The sequence below is a fragment of the Natator depressus genome, chromosome 1 (assembly GCF_965152275.1).
Source record: "Natator depressus isolate rNatDep1 chromosome 1, rNatDep2.hap1, whole genome shotgun sequence".
Taxonomy (NCBI): Eukaryota; Metazoa; Chordata; order Testudines; family Cheloniidae; genus Natator; species Natator depressus.
Window position 1 is genome coordinate 152368679 of NC_134234.1, and position 17443 is coordinate 152386121.

Here is a 17443-nt window from a genome sequence, read left to right on the forward strand (position 1 = left end):
AATTTAGAGAAGGTTACTCCTAATTTTGCTCATGTTTACTTGTGCTTTTAGACAATTGTCAAAAAACTAGAGCTTGGGACAGATGCCTTTTTATCTATTTGGTATGAATCTAAATAGAGATATACATCAAAATAAACACAAATGTAAGTCTAGACTGGACAAAACTCTAAGAAATGTGCTGCAGGGAACAATCCTGCACTGGCAGAAGTATGGATTAGGTGATTTAACAGGTCTTTCTCATCTCTCATTTGTATGTTTCTATAAGGTTTAGTGCCTCTGACAATTTTACACTGGCAGGTCCTGCCATGTGAAATGAATAGGTTACTTTGTTTCCCATGATATGAATATCTTTATTCCTTGTTGAGCAGGAATTATGCCCTTATCCATCTCCTCTCAACAGAGTTATTATTGCCCAGCTGCCTTGTCTGAACTAGCTAGGCTGACATGTTATTTCATTTATACTTAAAGAAATACAATAACAAGCAGTCATTTTTAGCTGATTATTTCCTGGAAACATCTGTTAGAATAGATTAATATTATATGTGAACTTTTGACATGATTTCCAGGGCAGTCATATACTGAGATTAACTTTTCATCAATGAGCACAGTACTTGGGTGTGTCTGATCAAGATACCATGACCCAGATCCTCAGCTGCAGCAGAGGAGGGTACAGCGCAGGGAGGTCCCTGACCTGGGCTAACTGTGTGGTAATCCAGTCCCACAGCATAATTAGAGCAATTTGTGCCAGCTGCCAACAGCAACCAGGGCTGATGGGGGGAGGGGAGGGGGAAGGAGAAGAGATGCTCCACCCATGACTCCTCCCCTCAGCCATACCACCAAAGTAGGCAGCTGGAATGTAGGTGTTATAGGGGCTGCTATATCAGTTCCTTGCCACTGGAGGATCTATGCCACAGGGGTGATCTCCCCATGGCAGACTGCATCAACTTTACAGTCTCTTTGCACCCACAGTGCAGCTGAAGATTTAGGTGCATATGTTTTCTTATCATGCAAGCAGACAAGAAAGGATGTCTGTGCCGTGAGGCCACTTGAAAATACAGTGACAGAGCATTTGCATAACCATACTTAAGGTCCTTCTGTTTGTTTCTTTGTTTTTTCTTCATTATAAACTACGATTTTTTTAAGGAGGTTCCAATTAATCTATACAAGTTTAGGACCTGAAATCAAGATTGCAGGATCTGCCTCATAATTTTTACATGTTCTGCAGGGGGGCAAATCTTATTTGATAATGAACACCTTTGCAACTCCTAGAGATTCAGTACTAATGAAATCAATGGAATGCCACCTGTCCAGATCTGGCTCCACATCAGCAATGTGTACGTGTGCACCTACTCACCTACACACACATTTTACACAGGCAAAAACTATGTGGTATTTCCTAATTTTTCCGTGTTTCACTTTGCAACTTTAATAAAGTTTTTATAACATAGATTTTGTGCATATAATTTCCTAAGTTTTAAAAAAAGCAATTCCATCATGTGGCCACCCACATGGGCCTTCAGCAGGGTTGGAACTTTTAGACCCACTGCATAGATCTCTACTACTTGAATTAACGGAGTAACTTATAGCACTAGTAGGTTGTCATCCTCTGTGTGGACCACTACTAGAAGGGAATGGGACACTTTGCCAATGGGTTTCACAGGTATTTGCTGACAGCAGAGAAAGGGTGAAACTCAGAAATCAGGTATTCCATTCCAGCCTCTGGAGGGGAGTGTAATCTATTGGACATAGATTCTTCTGCCCATTCCCCCGAAGCTTGACCCCTTCTGCCCTGTCCCCTCCAACCTGTTCCCCCAACAGTCCCAGCCTTACCCCCACTTCAGGCCTGCATCCTAATCTACTTTCCTCATGACCTGCCTTCCCCAGCTCTGGCTTTTGTCCCATCTGCATTAGAATCAGGCACTCCATTGCTTGGGCCTCAACAGAGGGAAGCATCAGGAGCACAGGAGAGACAGGCTACCTGCCCCTGCTCTCAGCTCTGGTGGTCCCAGCCTGGACTGCAGCAATCAGAGCTGCAATTGCATGGAGGTCCTGCTCAGTGTGGATGGAATCTTTTGAGTTTTTAGCTGCAAAGCTCTAGCAAGGTCTCCACTTATTATGTATGAACTGTGATTTTTCAAAGGCTTATAACTTGGCTACATTTGGGCAGATTTCCGGGAGGGTGGCAAAAGGGACGTCCCTGACAAAAAGGCCACCCTCTGCCAAATTTCCAAGTTCCTGCTCCACAGCATGTGGTCACTAGCACTTTTCAAAGAAAAGGGCACCCACGTTTTTTAACAGGGACAAAATAACATATTTCACCCTAATCTCATTCTTGAAAATGGCTGAACCATTTTGGCTGAAATTTTCCAAAAATATTCAGCCTGATGCAAACACCCCACATGTAAAATGTCAGCCCAAACACTTAAGGTTTGGCAAAGTTATAAGCAACTGAAAACAACAGCTTATAATGGAAAGTATCAGACAATCTGAACAATAGGCAGAGCCACTAGCCCCACCTATAACTTCATTATAAATATCATGACTCTACAAAAGCTTCATCCAATAACTTTTCTAAGGGATTTTTATTATTATAATTACTATTATTTATTTTAGTGATGTAAACATAAATTCAAGTGAATGTAGTTCTCGTGAAAGATGTTGTGACTGGTTAAGTCTGTTTAAAAGCATCAGTCACTCCAGCACTGTATAATTAAAATCAATTGTTGTAGGTCATGCAAACACAAAGTGTTAATGCTGTGATCATGGATCATACATGTAGGCCGTAGTTCTGAAAAACCTTGTTATAAAAGAAATGCTTGACCGATGATGCTTCCTGTTCACCTGCTCCTTTTCACCAAGCTCTGCCATCATTTTCTGGGAGGACTGAGGAAGTGCCATCAAGTCTGGTTTCCTTCCTTCTCGTTTTTTTGTTCCTGTGTCCCCCCAGGTACTTTACATTGTCCCTATCGCTCTAAAAGTATCTCACAAACATTAATAGATTTAGCCTCACAATTGTCCTATGAGTGAGCAAAGAATTACTATTGTCTCTGTTTTACAGATAAGGAACTGAGGCAGAGAGACATTAATTGCTTACTATTCAAAATGACTGGGTACTCACAAGTCCCGCTGAAGGTGCTTAGTGCCTTTGAAAGCAAGCCATCAGTGTCACGCCCAAGGTCACACGGGAAATCTGTGGAAGTGCAAGGCATTAATTCCAGGTCTCCTGACTCTCAGTCCAGTGCCTTAATCACAAGATTTTCTTTGCTTTTCTCTTTCTCTCCTTCACTCACACCTGACATCACTATTTTCTCTTTGGTTGATTTTTCCTTTGGGGAGTGAGAATAGCAGCACTTCAGCAAATGAGAGGCAGACAAAGTGGCAGCAACTTGTTTTTTAATTAGCTGTTGTGCTATTTAATGTAATCTCTCCCCGACCCGCTACTCCATAAGCCTTTGGTTAGCTGAATGATGTAAAATGGGAGTTTTCATTCTAAGACAAAATCTGTCTTGGTTTATATTCTGTGCAGCCCTTTGATTTTAATTGTTTTGTTAGAATCTGCTGTATATCAAGAGAGTATAAAATAATTAACATACAATATCTATCTTACCCTTCAGGACCTTCACCAAATCTCCCAGACTAATGGAAGCACCAGAAGGGAAGCTAGGAATTTTAAAAACTTTTTCATTATCCAATGGAGAGACATAGGATATAATTATAACTCTACAACCTTAGAGGTGCCCTCATTGCACTCTGGAGGCCACATTTGTTCTTCATTTACATTGGTACAAACCCATTGACTAAAATCTTCTTTCAGTCCCAAGATTCATTGATTTCAAGCTTTGGTTTGATACTCCAGAGACAATAATGTTCTTGATAAGGGCACAGTTTCTTTTTAGTAAGCTTTTTATTACAGCTGTGGTTGATATTATCTCATTTGAAAGTCCTTCCCAAACAGCATTCATAGTGTGATCATTTTCTACGAATGTCAATGATTGCTTCTACCTTTGAAATCCTTGGAGCATTACACTCCATTGGAACTCCTTGGCAAGTTAGTGTAGAGAAAATAGTTTCCAGTCTTCCCATATCTGTATAGAGTCTTCCGTGGGGCATGAAGAGGAGCATGAAGCTGCCAATGACCCAACAGCTGCTTGATCCTGGCCTATGAAAAGGCTATAGAGACAATGACCCAAATTCAGAAGTGACGCATAAAATTGGGTAAGTTAGATCTTATCCCCTTATGCTAATTTATATCTCCTTAAAGTCAAACTCCCTCACATTCACATAGACTTCCCTGGACTGACTTACCCCAAATCTGCCCATGTGTAAAAGAGCCTAGGCTGGTTTAACTTACTCATGGAATATCCAGAAGAAGGCACAAAGAAAACTTTTAGTAGCCCCCACCCAACCTATCTAGTGAATGCGGGACTCCTGCATTCGAATCCCAGGTCTGCCAATGACTCCCTCTGGGTTGTTGGACCAATCATTTCACTCCTCTGTTTCCGTGTGTCCATCAGAAAAATGGGGATAGAAATACTTATCTACATCAGAGTGGTAATGAAACTATTAATTAGTTAATGTCTGTAGAATGCTCTATAAACACCCAGTATTAGAAAGAGATAGATAGGTGGAAGACTTCAGTTAGCCTTTGGAATACAGATGGAACCCAAGATGACATGAGGTAAGGGTGATGGAAGCAAGAGAGACTGAAAACAGAGAAAGGCGCATGAGGGGAAAGACACAGCATGTTGTGGGAGAGCGACAACGAAGAATGGGCATGAATAAGAAAGAGAGAATGAGACTGAAGGAGCCACTGCTTTTCAAAGAAAGGAGAGGAAGGAAAGAAAATAAAATTGCCTAAAACAGTGCACAGCAGTGAGAAGATAAAGGAAATGGTTTGGAGGGGGAAAGAATGAGTTAGAGAATGGAAGTAGAGGGAAACGGGCAACGAAACAGAAGGAAGGAATAAGCAAGAAAAGACACAACATTTAGGTGAGGGGATCAAATGTAATTTCTTTGTCTTACTTTATTTAATTGTGCTTCCCTGGCAGATGTGCTATCTCTGTATGTAGGCCCCTTTTCATCATCAAAGTGAATAGGAGCCCTCGTCTATATAAGAATCAGGCCTTCTGGGTTTTACAGTTAAATAATTGGAGAAAAAAGACAGAAAATAACTCTGTTGGAAATAGGAATTAGGTAGTATCACTTTAAATAGTTGTGAGCCCTGTTGCAGCCCTCAATGTCTTCTGTGTTTCAGAAGTCACCAGAACGCTAGTGGAGCAGTAGTGTATCTATGTATTGTGACAGAGTTCCTCCTCTGCCTTGGTGGGTCCTGCTCTTATTGGCGGATTTTCTCGCCTCAGAGGTTCACAGCAGCCCTCAGTTTGGCCACTTTCATGGCTCAAATCTGCCATTCACTCACTTAGCCTCATCACTGACTAGCATGGGGAAAGGAAGAAAAACAATCCCTGCAGTCTCTGCTGATCCACCTAGTGGATCGGGGAACAGGCCAGAGACCTTCTCCTCTGGTGGAACCCACAGTCCAGTTCAACTCCTCCGGTATCAAGTAGGGAGTCGGGGGATGGGGGGAACCCAGGCCCGCCCTCTACTCTGGGTTCCGGCCCAGGGCCCTGTGGATTGCAGCTGCCTACAGTGGCTCCTGTAACAGCTACAACTCCCTGGGCTACTTCCCCAACACCTTCTTTATTCTCACCACAGGACCTTCCTCCTGATGTCTGATAATACTTGTACTTCTGAGTCTTCCAGTAGTACGCCTTCTCACTCTCAGCTTCTTGCGCCTCTTGCTCCCAGCTCCTTGCACGCACCACAAACTGAAGTGAGCTCCTTTTTAAAATCCAGGTGCCCTGATTAGCCTGCCTTAATTGATTCTAGCAGCTTCTTGATTGGCTGCTGGTGTTCTAATCAGCCTGTCTGCCTTAATTGTTTCCAGAAAGTTCCTGATTGTTCTGGGACCTTCCCTGTTACCTTACCCAGGGAAACGGGACCTACTTAACCTGGGGCTAATATATCTGCCTTCTACCACTCTCCTGTAGCCATCTGGCCCAACCCTGTCACAGTATGTAGTCCTTGCATGTTGTATATAGTTAGTAAACATAGTTATTTGGACCCCAGTGTGCCCATGTGGTTCCTTCATATTATGTTTGCTGTGTAAAGAGCAAAAGACACAACAGACCTAAAATTCACCAGAATACGCTCAAATCTCAAGTGAAGGGTGGCTTAGCAGTCCCTAAACTGGTGGCTTAGATGGAGAATTGACATTTGAAAATATTTTTCAAATGTCTACAACTGGTGCCCAGTGCCAGGCTCTACTTCTCCCTCAGTGGAGGGGGCAGTTGGCAGTCCAAGAACCTGGAAGGATGTAAAGAATCTAGAAGACCTTCATCAATAAAAAAAAATGTGTGGGGAAAATGGTTTCATCATTTGCTTTGTAAAACTGGTGTGTAAAAATATAACTCTGGCTGCAGAACCAAATCACCACTACAGAGAAGTGGCTGAAAAGAATAAAAGAATCAAGGGAAATTGAACAACTTACTGTCTATATTAGAATAATAACTGTTCCATCGGAGGGAAAATGAACCGTGTGGGATGAACTAGTTAAAAGTAAATGCCTGGTATAATTTTATGATGACAGTAAGTATACTTACTGTGACTAAAACCTTACTTTGCCTTGATTTGCGCTATTCCTTCATTATCTGACATCTGTATCTGACAACCTCTCTTTTACTGCTTATGAAATAAAAAAAAATGTGCCTTATCTTCAATAAAAAAAGCCCAAAGTAGGAATCTAAAGTGATACTCCTAAAGCCATTTTTCGGCAGCTAAGTAAGTAGGCTGGCTTTCAGACGTAAGCACCCAGCAGCTCTCTGTGACTTCACGGAGCGCTGGTGGGTGCTCAGCAGTTTGAAAATCAGGCCATTTATTTAGGTGCCCCCTTATGGAGTTAGGAGCCTAGCTTTGGGTCTGAGTAACTACAATGAGATGATGCCCTTGTCACTTAATACACAGCGATGCCCAAACAACTGAGCAGCATGGATGAGTCTGCCTGTCAAGAGGATTTTGAACTTTAAGCTGAATCTGGAGCTGAATGAGGACACACTGTAAACATGTTTCCCCCCCGCCCCCCATTGACTAACAGCATGTTATTTAAACTCTTTGATGTAAGAATTATGTGTTCTTCTCAGTTTGCAAGTACAATGAGTATATATTTTTATGCATTGTTTTGCACAGTATAAATTAAGCATATACGTATTGCACCCTTGCTTTTAAATTCCCAACCCCGTTTTTTACAAAGCGGTTCACACTGACACCCTCTGTAGAACTACAGTCCTTTCTAAATGCAGTAAAAGTCAGTGACAGAGCCGAGAATAATACCCAGAAATCCTAACTCGCAGTCCACTGCTCTAACTACTAAACAACAGTGCCACCCCCTAAAATAAGAAGGGTTATGCTTTGCCCTATATTGAGTCTCTATCATGCTGTATCCAACCTCATAAAATTTATCTATAATTTTGCTAACTACTAAGTAGCGACTTTTCTGTGATAGGTATTTGTCCATTATTCCTCAGGAAATCATCAGTATTGCCCTTGAGTCTCATTCTCACAGAACAGGAATCACGCAGCCCATTCACAATGTCATGTCATCATTTGGTTCTCTACAACCATCCTCAAGTGATGTATCAGAAGAGCGCAGCATCTTTAAAACTGTTCACTGCACAATCCCCAGCTTACAACTTGTGGCACTTTTGATGTATTGCTCATGAACAGATTGGTGATAAAGATGGATTGTGGAAGGTAGTAAAAGAGAAGCCCAAAGGGGCTCACTGCCTAGTTAATACTGAAGACAAAGGTCATTCACAACAAGTACTCTTTGCACTGTTTCACGGAGTCTGGCTAGCGATAGCATGACGCCAAATGATGCAGCAGTGCCGTATGAATGGGAATCTGAGTCTCTCTGAGTATGATCTTTGGTAAATCTTAATCAGAAATGCATGTGTGGCTCCTCCTTTGTCAGGGTATATAATATATTACATTCTTTAAAAAATATAAAAAGTTAATTACTTTCCAGATGCATTATGAGAATGGCTATGTGTGCTTTCCTGTTCATCATTTATTTAGTATATATTACCTGTTTAAAAATTTAGTGTTGTGATGCATATAATTGAGAAGGTTACAACAAACCATGCTCACTGTATGTTTCATTTCTCAAAGGCTTTGCTCTGTACATTGCACAGTAGGAAATTGGCAGTCTGCATGCCATTGGCAGTCTGCATGCCAACCAAGAAAAATGCTTCCACTCTGCCCAACCCAACATTTCTGGCTGAATGAATTCCTTGAGCAAACTTCATTTATATATTACCATGTTATAAGCTTTTGGATGAAACACTTAAGAGGCCTGACTGCAGAGCCAGAGGAATCAATATTTTCCTGTAAACAGGCAAACTGTCACATAAACAAACCTACTAAAGATCTGCATTTAGCAGTTCAGCCAAATACAAGCTAGGAAAATGTACTTAAACTGAGGTACTTTACTATACTTCAACCTGTTAAGATGCACAAATAAAATGTATCCTGGATCCTATTCAAATTTTTTAAAGGTTTATAGTTCACCTAATGTTACAAGCTTCTAAGGCCAGATTATGCCACTCCTACGGTATGTCTACACTGCACACTCACATAGGGTTGCCAACATTGTATTTTAGAAACAAGGGACTGTTTTCTTAGCACCCCCACCCCACATTATTATAATCATCATTATTAATAAAAATAAGCAGTACTCACCTACATTCACCGGGGATATTTCTTGCTGTTTTTTGCAGCACTCACCAATTCCCAACCTTCTTGTACAGAGATGAATAAATAAGGGACGTCTCTTGTAATAAGGGACTGTTGGATGGCAGAATGTAGAATACATACACTGCCTGCCCCCCTAGCACAGGTATAAATAGTGCAAACAATGAAGCACTGCTTAGGTGAGTAAAGAACTGCCAGAACATTAGGGTATGTACCCTACATGGTGCCCCTCAAGCAGTGCTTCCCCTGTCTATGGTGCTATTTTTAGCAGTGTAGTGTCCCACTGCCTCCCCACTGCCAGAGTTTTCCCCCGCCACAGTGGAAGATTCTGGAAGTGGGGAAAGGCTCCGTCAGGGGCAATGCAGCAGGTAAGGCTCTGGCAGCTCCCCTCTGCTGGCTCCACCTGCCAGAGCCTTTCACCGCCACAGGTAACTACACACTGTATGGACACCCTAGGGTGACCAGACAGCAAATGTGAAAAATCCAGACAGAGGATGGGGGGTAATAGGAGCCTATATAAGAAAAAGACCCAAAAATCGGGACTGTCCCTATAAAATCGGGACGTCTGGTCACCCTAGGACACAGCTTGCTTTTCCCTGCAGCATATAGCTACACTTACCCCACATGCCACCACCAGCGCAGACAAGGAAATCAATGGCAGTTGGCACCTAAATGCTTTTGAGGATCTGTGCCTTAGTTTCATGTCTGAGTGAAAGGGTGGCAGAATTTGGCCCTTTAGCAGGCTCTAATATATATATTACACTCTTTTTTTTTAAACTAACCTAATTCCTATTTTATTGTTTGTGAAAGTATTTTTCAGATCTCAGTTTGGTCCCATTTGCTGCTCTGCCCTACCTCTTTTGTACTTCTGGTTTTCTCTCTCTTCACTTTAATTCCTCCTTAAAGCACACTCCTTCTGCAAAGCCCAGTAACATCATATGGAAAAAAAATCTTTAAAATAAAATCTGCAGTTTCTTCTAACCATCATCTTGTCATCTGGTGAATTATTGAGTATTTCTATTCATTCTTGAACTATAGTGGTTGTTTTTTAAGCTCAGAGACAAAGAGTGTATCTTCGTCTATGCTTTGTACAGCCCTGTGCCCGCTGATTATTATTATTATAGTCCCCAGAGGCCTCAACAGAGATGAGGCCCCATCATACTAGGTGCTGTACAGACATAATAAGAGACAATCGCTGTTCAAGACAGCTTAAAAACTAAATAGAGAAGACAGGCAAAGGGTGGAGGCAAAAACAGAGAGGTGAAATGACCTGCCCAAATTCACAAAGCAGGTTGGAAACAGAACCCAGGGAAATGCTAAATTCCAGGCTAGTGCCCTGTCCACTAGATGACAGCACTACCTTAGACAGAGCTCAATAAATTTATCAGTAGTAATGATGATGAATATTAACAGTGTTTCTGATACTCTCAGAATACTTCTGGCCTTCCCAGGTTGTTGTTCTTGAATCTCTGCCCTAATTCTAAAAGTAAAAGGATTTTAAAAAAAATTGTTCATATAGGTATAGTTATTCATATTTTTTCTTGGGAGTGCGATGCAGTTATACAACGAGGAGTCTAATGCAGTTATACAAGTAACTTAGGATCCCTCCAGGAGCTCTTATATGTTTTCCAGGAAGATCTCATAATGGGTTATAGTACCAAAATGCATTCTTTCCATTGGACATTATTAACGACGTGATACTATGATAACTCATGGTAACAGAAGATAACTAAAGCCACATTAATATTTCACTTTTCCCCCTTATTCTTAAAATAGGAAATAATTGTGTTAATGTTTCAATGGTGACTGCTGCAGAACTATATTTCAGTTGATTCCTATGTGTGAATGAGGAGAAATCAAGCCAGAGGAGTAAAGTAGAGTATTTCTTTTACTATAACAGAAAGATTACAAAAAAAGAAGACAACAATCTGGTTTTTAGTGATTTCTTTTTTTTGAGTCATGGTAAAATTTCTCGGAATGTATGTTGTATTGTCATCCACATGCACGATACTGCAAATAAATCCCAGTTCCAAGTTCTTTGTTTTTCACTTCAAATTATTTCTCCCTCTTCCCCCTACATATAGTAAGCATGCCTTTGTGAGGTGGTTGTGAAGCAAAGGATCATGTCTAACCACCTTTCCATTAAGTGAAGTAATGATGGATGTCTTAGGGTCTGTTGCTATTATAAGTAGTGTTCCAAGGTTTATAGTGGAAGGCGCAGTGAATGTTTGAAAAGATGATGCAGCTGTGATGATAGGTGTATCAAGAACGCAGTGGTTTCTTAGCTGATTTTTCATCATTTGCAGCATTCAATATCAACAGCCAATCCCTCACTTAAGCGGCATGTAATAGTTGCACTCCTGAGACTGACTAGACTTGAAAAACTTGTGACTTCCCATCTTCAACTGAGATTTCAAACTGGAAGAGGAAGAAATGTAGACAGCTTCTCTAGTATGCTCTGGCAGAACCACGGCAGCCCTGGCTGATGGCTTTATTTCAATGAGAGAAAATTTATTCTTGAAGGGCATTGGGTTTAAAACAGTGGTTCTCAAAGTTTTGTACTGGTGACCCCTTTCAGATAGCAAGCCTCTCAGTGTGACCCCCTTATAAATTAAAAACACTTTTTAATATATTTAACACCATTATAAATGCTGGAGGCAAAGCAGCGTTTGGGGTGGAGACTGACAGCTCTTGACCCCCCCAAGTAATAACCTTGCGACCCCCTGAGGGGTCCCAACCCTCAGTTTGAGAACCCCTGGTTTAAAATGATGCAGGGCAAGTCTGGAAAAAACTCAACTGAACTTCTATGTCAGCTAGTGAATCAGAGTGAGTTTTCCATCCTGCAAGAGAGCAAGGCAAAGGGATTATTTTTCTAAGTAATTCCTCTCTGGATGGGAATTATGGTCATTTGTTGCATTTAGAAAACTTAAAGCAGTGGACTGGTGAGTCAGAGAGGCACTAGCAGGCTTCTGCTGGGACTTTAGGTGAATTTCACAGCCAGAAGATGCCAGGCAGAAAGAAGGAAACAAGGGCATTAAAGAATAGCTGCAATTCATGAGTTAACAAAATGTACTGTGTCTACTCTGACATCTGAATACACCTTCCATACATCTTAGAAACAAATTATTCTGCTGAGCTTTGTTTTTGTGATAGCTCATTATAATGCCTTCCCAAAGCACTTCTTCTCTTCTTTGTATGGCTGATGTAGAGCAAAAACTTTAATTTTACATTTGGAGGGTTAAGCCAGATAATTGTGTCAGGAGTAGCGGAGTGCATCGCTGTGATGCCTCCTTTGTATCTGTGAATTGGGCTGTAATAGGGTGCCCGCCGTGCCCCTCCGGATTTGGCCCTTCTCCCCCTCTTCTCAGGGACACTTCGGGCTGGTGCAACACCCATGCTCTTCGTTTGTGATCAAGTCCCCACCACCAGTTTCCAACTATATACAGACTTTTTATAACAGCTTGGCCTACCACAGGCCTGGCCAGCAACAGACTTGGAGACTCCCACCTCCGTCTGAGCCTGACCTCCCCTCCTGGTCTCCACCCCGCTTTGATCTCACTTTCTCCCAGCCTTATAGCTCCTGCTAACGAGGCTGGCATGTGGTCAGTTACCAGGCAAGCATCAGGCTATCTACCCAGCCCAACCTAATCCCCCTGACTGGGGCAAGAGTGGTAGGAACTGATTAAGGCCTCTCTAGCAGCACCCTGCCACACACCTCCCCACTTAAGCCATCAGCGGGGGGGGCCAGGTCTGCCCAGGAGGCTGTTCCAGGGAGGCCTGCTGCTGCCCACGGGGTGGTCCCCAGGGTCCTCTGTGCAGGGTTAGTCCATCCACTAGTCACAAAAGTTGCACTGGGTTGGGGGTGGACCGCCCCACAGGTCTACTGCTACCCACAGGTAGCAGCCTCACGGTTGCCCTCACGGCTGCTCCCCCTTTTTGGTCGGCAGGGGAGCCGGGTGAGTCTGTACCTCGCCCCGGCCGCCCAGGACAACAAGTGCAGTTACCCTGCCCAGGGGGGTCTGGCTCTCCCTGCCTAGAGGCTCCACCTTCAGGCATTCTTTGGGGCCTTCCCTCCTCTCAGCCTTGGGAACCTTCACCTGGGGTTCTATAATGGGACACTCCTTCTGTCCCTTGCCCCTTTTTCTCTCCCGTCTTCGCTCTAGCTCTGTTGTCAACGGCCTTTCTCTCCTGTCCTCTGGGGACCTCCCTGGGGTCACTGGACATAGGGGTCTCCCCTCCCGACATCGGGGTCTCCCCTCCCTTCTTGCCTGGGGGTCCCCTCCCATGGTCTCCTTTCCCCTTTGGGACACGGCCCTAATCTGTCCCCAGTACCACAGATGACCCCTCTACCACCCGCACCCATTGCCAGGCAAACCAGCCCCCCGACCTCCAGGGCTAGTGAAAACTGTGCTTCCCAAATGAAAGTGGTAGTAAGCAGTGAAAGAACTGAATCTAATTAAACATGAATATCAAGTTATAAAGAGAGAATATAAAAAATAAACAAATGGCAGAGATCAGATTTAGTTGCATTGAATGCAAAGGTATCCAACACAAACCGTGAAGTGTAAGGCCTGCAGTAAAAGCAACCGGTTTGTGAAAAAAGTGTTGCTCTCAGCAGAAATTCCAAAGGAATACAAAAATAAAAGTCATTCATGAGCACAGAGTTCATTGTTGGGTCCCTGAATACATCTCCAAAGCTGATAATTACAACAGATTGGCTTGTGACAGCATCCAGAGTACTTCACAGAACCCTTTACTAGAACCACCTTCCTGTTGCCTGGAACCAAGGCATGTTAATGCTGTCACGGGAAGATAGTGGTGTTATAGTCCCAGTGCAATAAACAATGAAATAATACAATACGCAATCAATATCATATAACTGAAGAAAGTGACTGGTAGCAGGTCTCATTAATACAGCTTGAGGGACTTTCACAGGCCAATTTATCATTGTGAATATCGGTATATACTAAAGGTTCTCTCTAAATATGAAACAAACTTTATAAGATTTTGGTTATAAAAGACTGGAGCTGTTAATAAATACAACTAAAAGGAAAATAATATTAAATGGATAGGAAACAAGGCCTACCTATACAGTATTGGGAAAGGCTAGGAGAATGGAGTATAACTTCACTTATTGATAAGAGGGATATGTTGGTCCAGAAAAGGGAGGTGGTGAGGTAGGGTCACTCCTGAAACACTGCAATCCCATAGGAGCCGCTGAAGAAGGAGTAAAAAGAAAAGGAGTACTTGTGGCACCTTAAAGACTAACCAATTTATTTGATCATGAGCTTTCATGAGCTACAGCTCACTTCATCGGATGCATACTGTGGAAGCTGCAGAAGACATTATATACACACAGAGACCATGAAACAATACCTCCACCCACCCCACTCTTCTGCTGGTAATAGCTTATCTAAAGTGATCATCAAGTTGGCCATTTCCAGTACAAATCCAGGTTTTCTCACCCTCCACCGCGCCCCCCCCCACAAACTCACTCTCCTGCTGGTAATAGCCCATCCAAAGTGACCACTCTCTTCACAATGTGTATGATAATCAAGGTGGGCCATTTCCTGCACAAATCCAGGTTCTCTCACCCCCTCACCCCCCTCCAAAAACCACACACACAAACTCACTCTCCTGCTGGTAATAGCCTATCCAAAGTGACCACTCTCCTTACAACATGCATGAAAATCAAGGTGGGCCATTTCCAGCACAAATCCAGGTTTTCTCAGCCCCCCACCCCCATACACACACAAACTCACTCTCCTGCTGGTAATAGCTTATCCAAAGTGACCACTCTCCCTACAATGTGCATGATAATCAAGGTGGGCCATTTCCAGCACAAATCCAGGTTTTCTCACATTACTTTGGATGAGCTATTACCAGCAGGAGAGTGAGTTTGTGTGTGTATGGGGGTGGGGGGGTGAGAAAACCTGGATTTGTGCTGGAAATGGCCCACCTTGATTTTCATGCACGTTGTAAGGAGAGTGGTCACTTTGGATAGGCTATTACCAGCAGGAGAGTGAGTTTGTGTGTGTGGTTTTTGGAGGGGGGTGAGGGGGTGAGAGAACCTGGATTTGTGCAGGAAATGGCCCACCTTGATTATCATACACATTGTGAAGAGAGTGGTCACTTTGGATGGGCTATTACCAGCAGGAGAGTGAGTTTGTGTGGGGGGGGGGGGCGGAGAGTGAGAAAACCTGGATTTGTGCTGGAAATGGCCCAACTTGATGATCACTTTAGATAAGCTATTACCAGCAGGAGAGTGGGGTGGGAGGAGATATTGTTTCATGGTCTCTGTGTGTATATAATGTCTTCTGCAGCTTCCACAGTATGCATCCGATGAAGTGAGCTGTAGCTCACGAAAGCTCATGCTCAAATAAATTGGTTAGTCTCTAAGGTGCCACAAGTACTCCTTTTCTTTTTGCGAATACAGACTAACACGGCTGTTACTCTGAAACCTGAAGAAGGCGTGAAAGTCAAGGCAACTCTAAGGGCTACCTTAGGCTATGCCAATGTCTCAGTGGCCTCCAAGATGCTGAATGGGGAGACACAAGCTGCCTCCCATCTGTTCCTGTGCTGTTCTCAGAGCTAGCACAGAAGTGGCTGTATAACAATCTATGAATTCTTAAGGGATGTTATCAAGAGGACAAGAGTCAATTATTCTCATTTGCTATTGAGGACACAATAAAAAGCAATGAGCTTAAACTGCAGCTGGAAAATTCAGGTTAAATAACAGAAAAAGCTGTAAAAGAAAGAACATTTAGTTAGACGTACAAGCTGTTTTGGGATGACAATCGCCTTCATTGGAGATATTTAAAATGCAGTTTTGCGATGTAAAGTGATTCTTAAAAATGGCATCAAGAGGGTTCCATGTTTATGGCATTACTTCACTTGCATGTTAGTTTTGCTTGGTTTACAATTGCTTCCTCTAATTTGCAGGACTGCAAACTCAGCCTTCTGTTCCTTCCTGCATCCTCCTTCCTGTATGATCCCCAGAGAAGAGATTCTGCAGACTCAGATCATCCCAGGTTTCATTGGTGTAATTGTGGGCAGAATTGAAAGTCAGCGTCACACTGTTGTGAATGAAGACAGGATTTGGCTTGTAGAATTACTAGTTCTCATACCAGCATGGTTTTCGGATTCCTGGGTGAGTGGGCAGGTCTGGCAGTTAGAAAAAACACCTTTTCACTTGTCAGCTGAACAAATTTGACATGGAACCATTGAAACATGATAAATGTGGAATTTCCATAAGGATGTCACAAAGGTGACAGAAATCACCATCTGGAAGAAGCTGAACAATGTGGGTAAGGTTAGCATTCCATCCTGCCAGAATAGTCTCCAGCATAGCAAAGCAGTTTAAGGAGAGATTAGACTACAGTAATTGGGGAGATTTTAAAAATAATAAAATCAGTCCTGACTCTTGTCATCATACAGGACATGATGGGTTTTCTCTAGTGCACAGCCTATTATTTGTTACCCCTCTCCACTGTGATATCTTTCTTTTAGACTGTACACTCTTTGGGGCATGTTTGTACCTAACAGAGCAGGGCCTTGGCCTGGTTGGCCTCTATGTGCCACTGCAGTATAAATATTAAACAACAACGTTTTATTTGGATGTATTTATTGGAAAATACATGTAAGAATACAAAAAAGGGAAGGGGATTGGAAGAGATCAAGGAGGAAAAAATACCCAATGAAATAATTCAAGCCCTGCTCCAGAACTACATATCTTCTTTCACTCAGCAGCGCTTTAAGTGTGACACCTGTACATGATGTATTAGACCAGTGGTCCCCACACTTTTTACTTCATGCCCCACCTTGCCCTGCCCACCCCCTCCTCCAGCTGCGGTTGGGAGCTGGAGCTGGGAGCGGGACCGTGGTCAGGGCTGCGGCTACTAGACCCTCTTCTCCAAAAGACAACTGCAGCCTATTGGAATCTTATACTCTTTCCTCATCTAATTCTGCAGGAAAATAATTGTGTGGGGGAAAAGTTAAACTTTGTCGATCCCCCTGAGAATGGTTCATGTTCAGGTTTAGTTTGAATTTGGGGAAAGAGGTTGGCTATTTTGTCCAAACGTGCCCATATTCCTAGAAGACTTTTGTCAATTTAGTTTTAAAAATTAATTGAATGGAAATGTGAAAAGAAGGGAAGTGAATGATACCAGGAAGGAAGGGTAATGAAGAGAAGGGATCTAAAATGGTAAGAGGAGTAGAGAGTTGGGAAGAATTTTTCTTTCTATTTCCTTCAAAGAAACCTTCTCCCTACCTTGGCTTCACATGTTCCAAGGTTGACATGAACCCGTGTACAAGTAATTATAATACTTGGTGCTCTTATAGCCCCTTTCATCTGGGGATCTCAAAGCACTTTCTAAAGCAGATGTGTATTATTAGCCTTACTCCATTGTACAACACTGTAGCTATTTGAGGAACTAAAAATGATCATAGCCTGCTTGTAAATGTTAACAATCTCACAGCATCACTTTTTCTTAAACTCTGCCTTAAGGTGATATTGAACTACTGAAATGTCTGCCTCTCTTCTCAGTGAAGAGTGTTGGCCTGCCTACACATTACTGCATATTTTATATACTTCTCTTATAAATACATTTGGTATCCTGAAAGTATTCTTATTTGT

General features: G+C 42.7%; 1 long non-coding RNA gene across 1 annotated transcript in view; it reads right to left on the reverse strand.

The window, feature by feature from the left end:
* Positions 1-4087: 4087 nt before the first annotated feature.
* The window catches only part of LOC141983312 (uncharacterized), a 42778-nt gene continuing 29422 nt past the window's right edge, over positions 4088-17443 (reverse strand). Inside the window, exon 3 of the long non-coding RNA XR_012638348.1 lies at positions 4088-4170. This is a non-coding gene — a long non-coding RNA (uncharacterized LOC141983312). The remainder of the gene's footprint in view (positions 4171-17443) is intronic.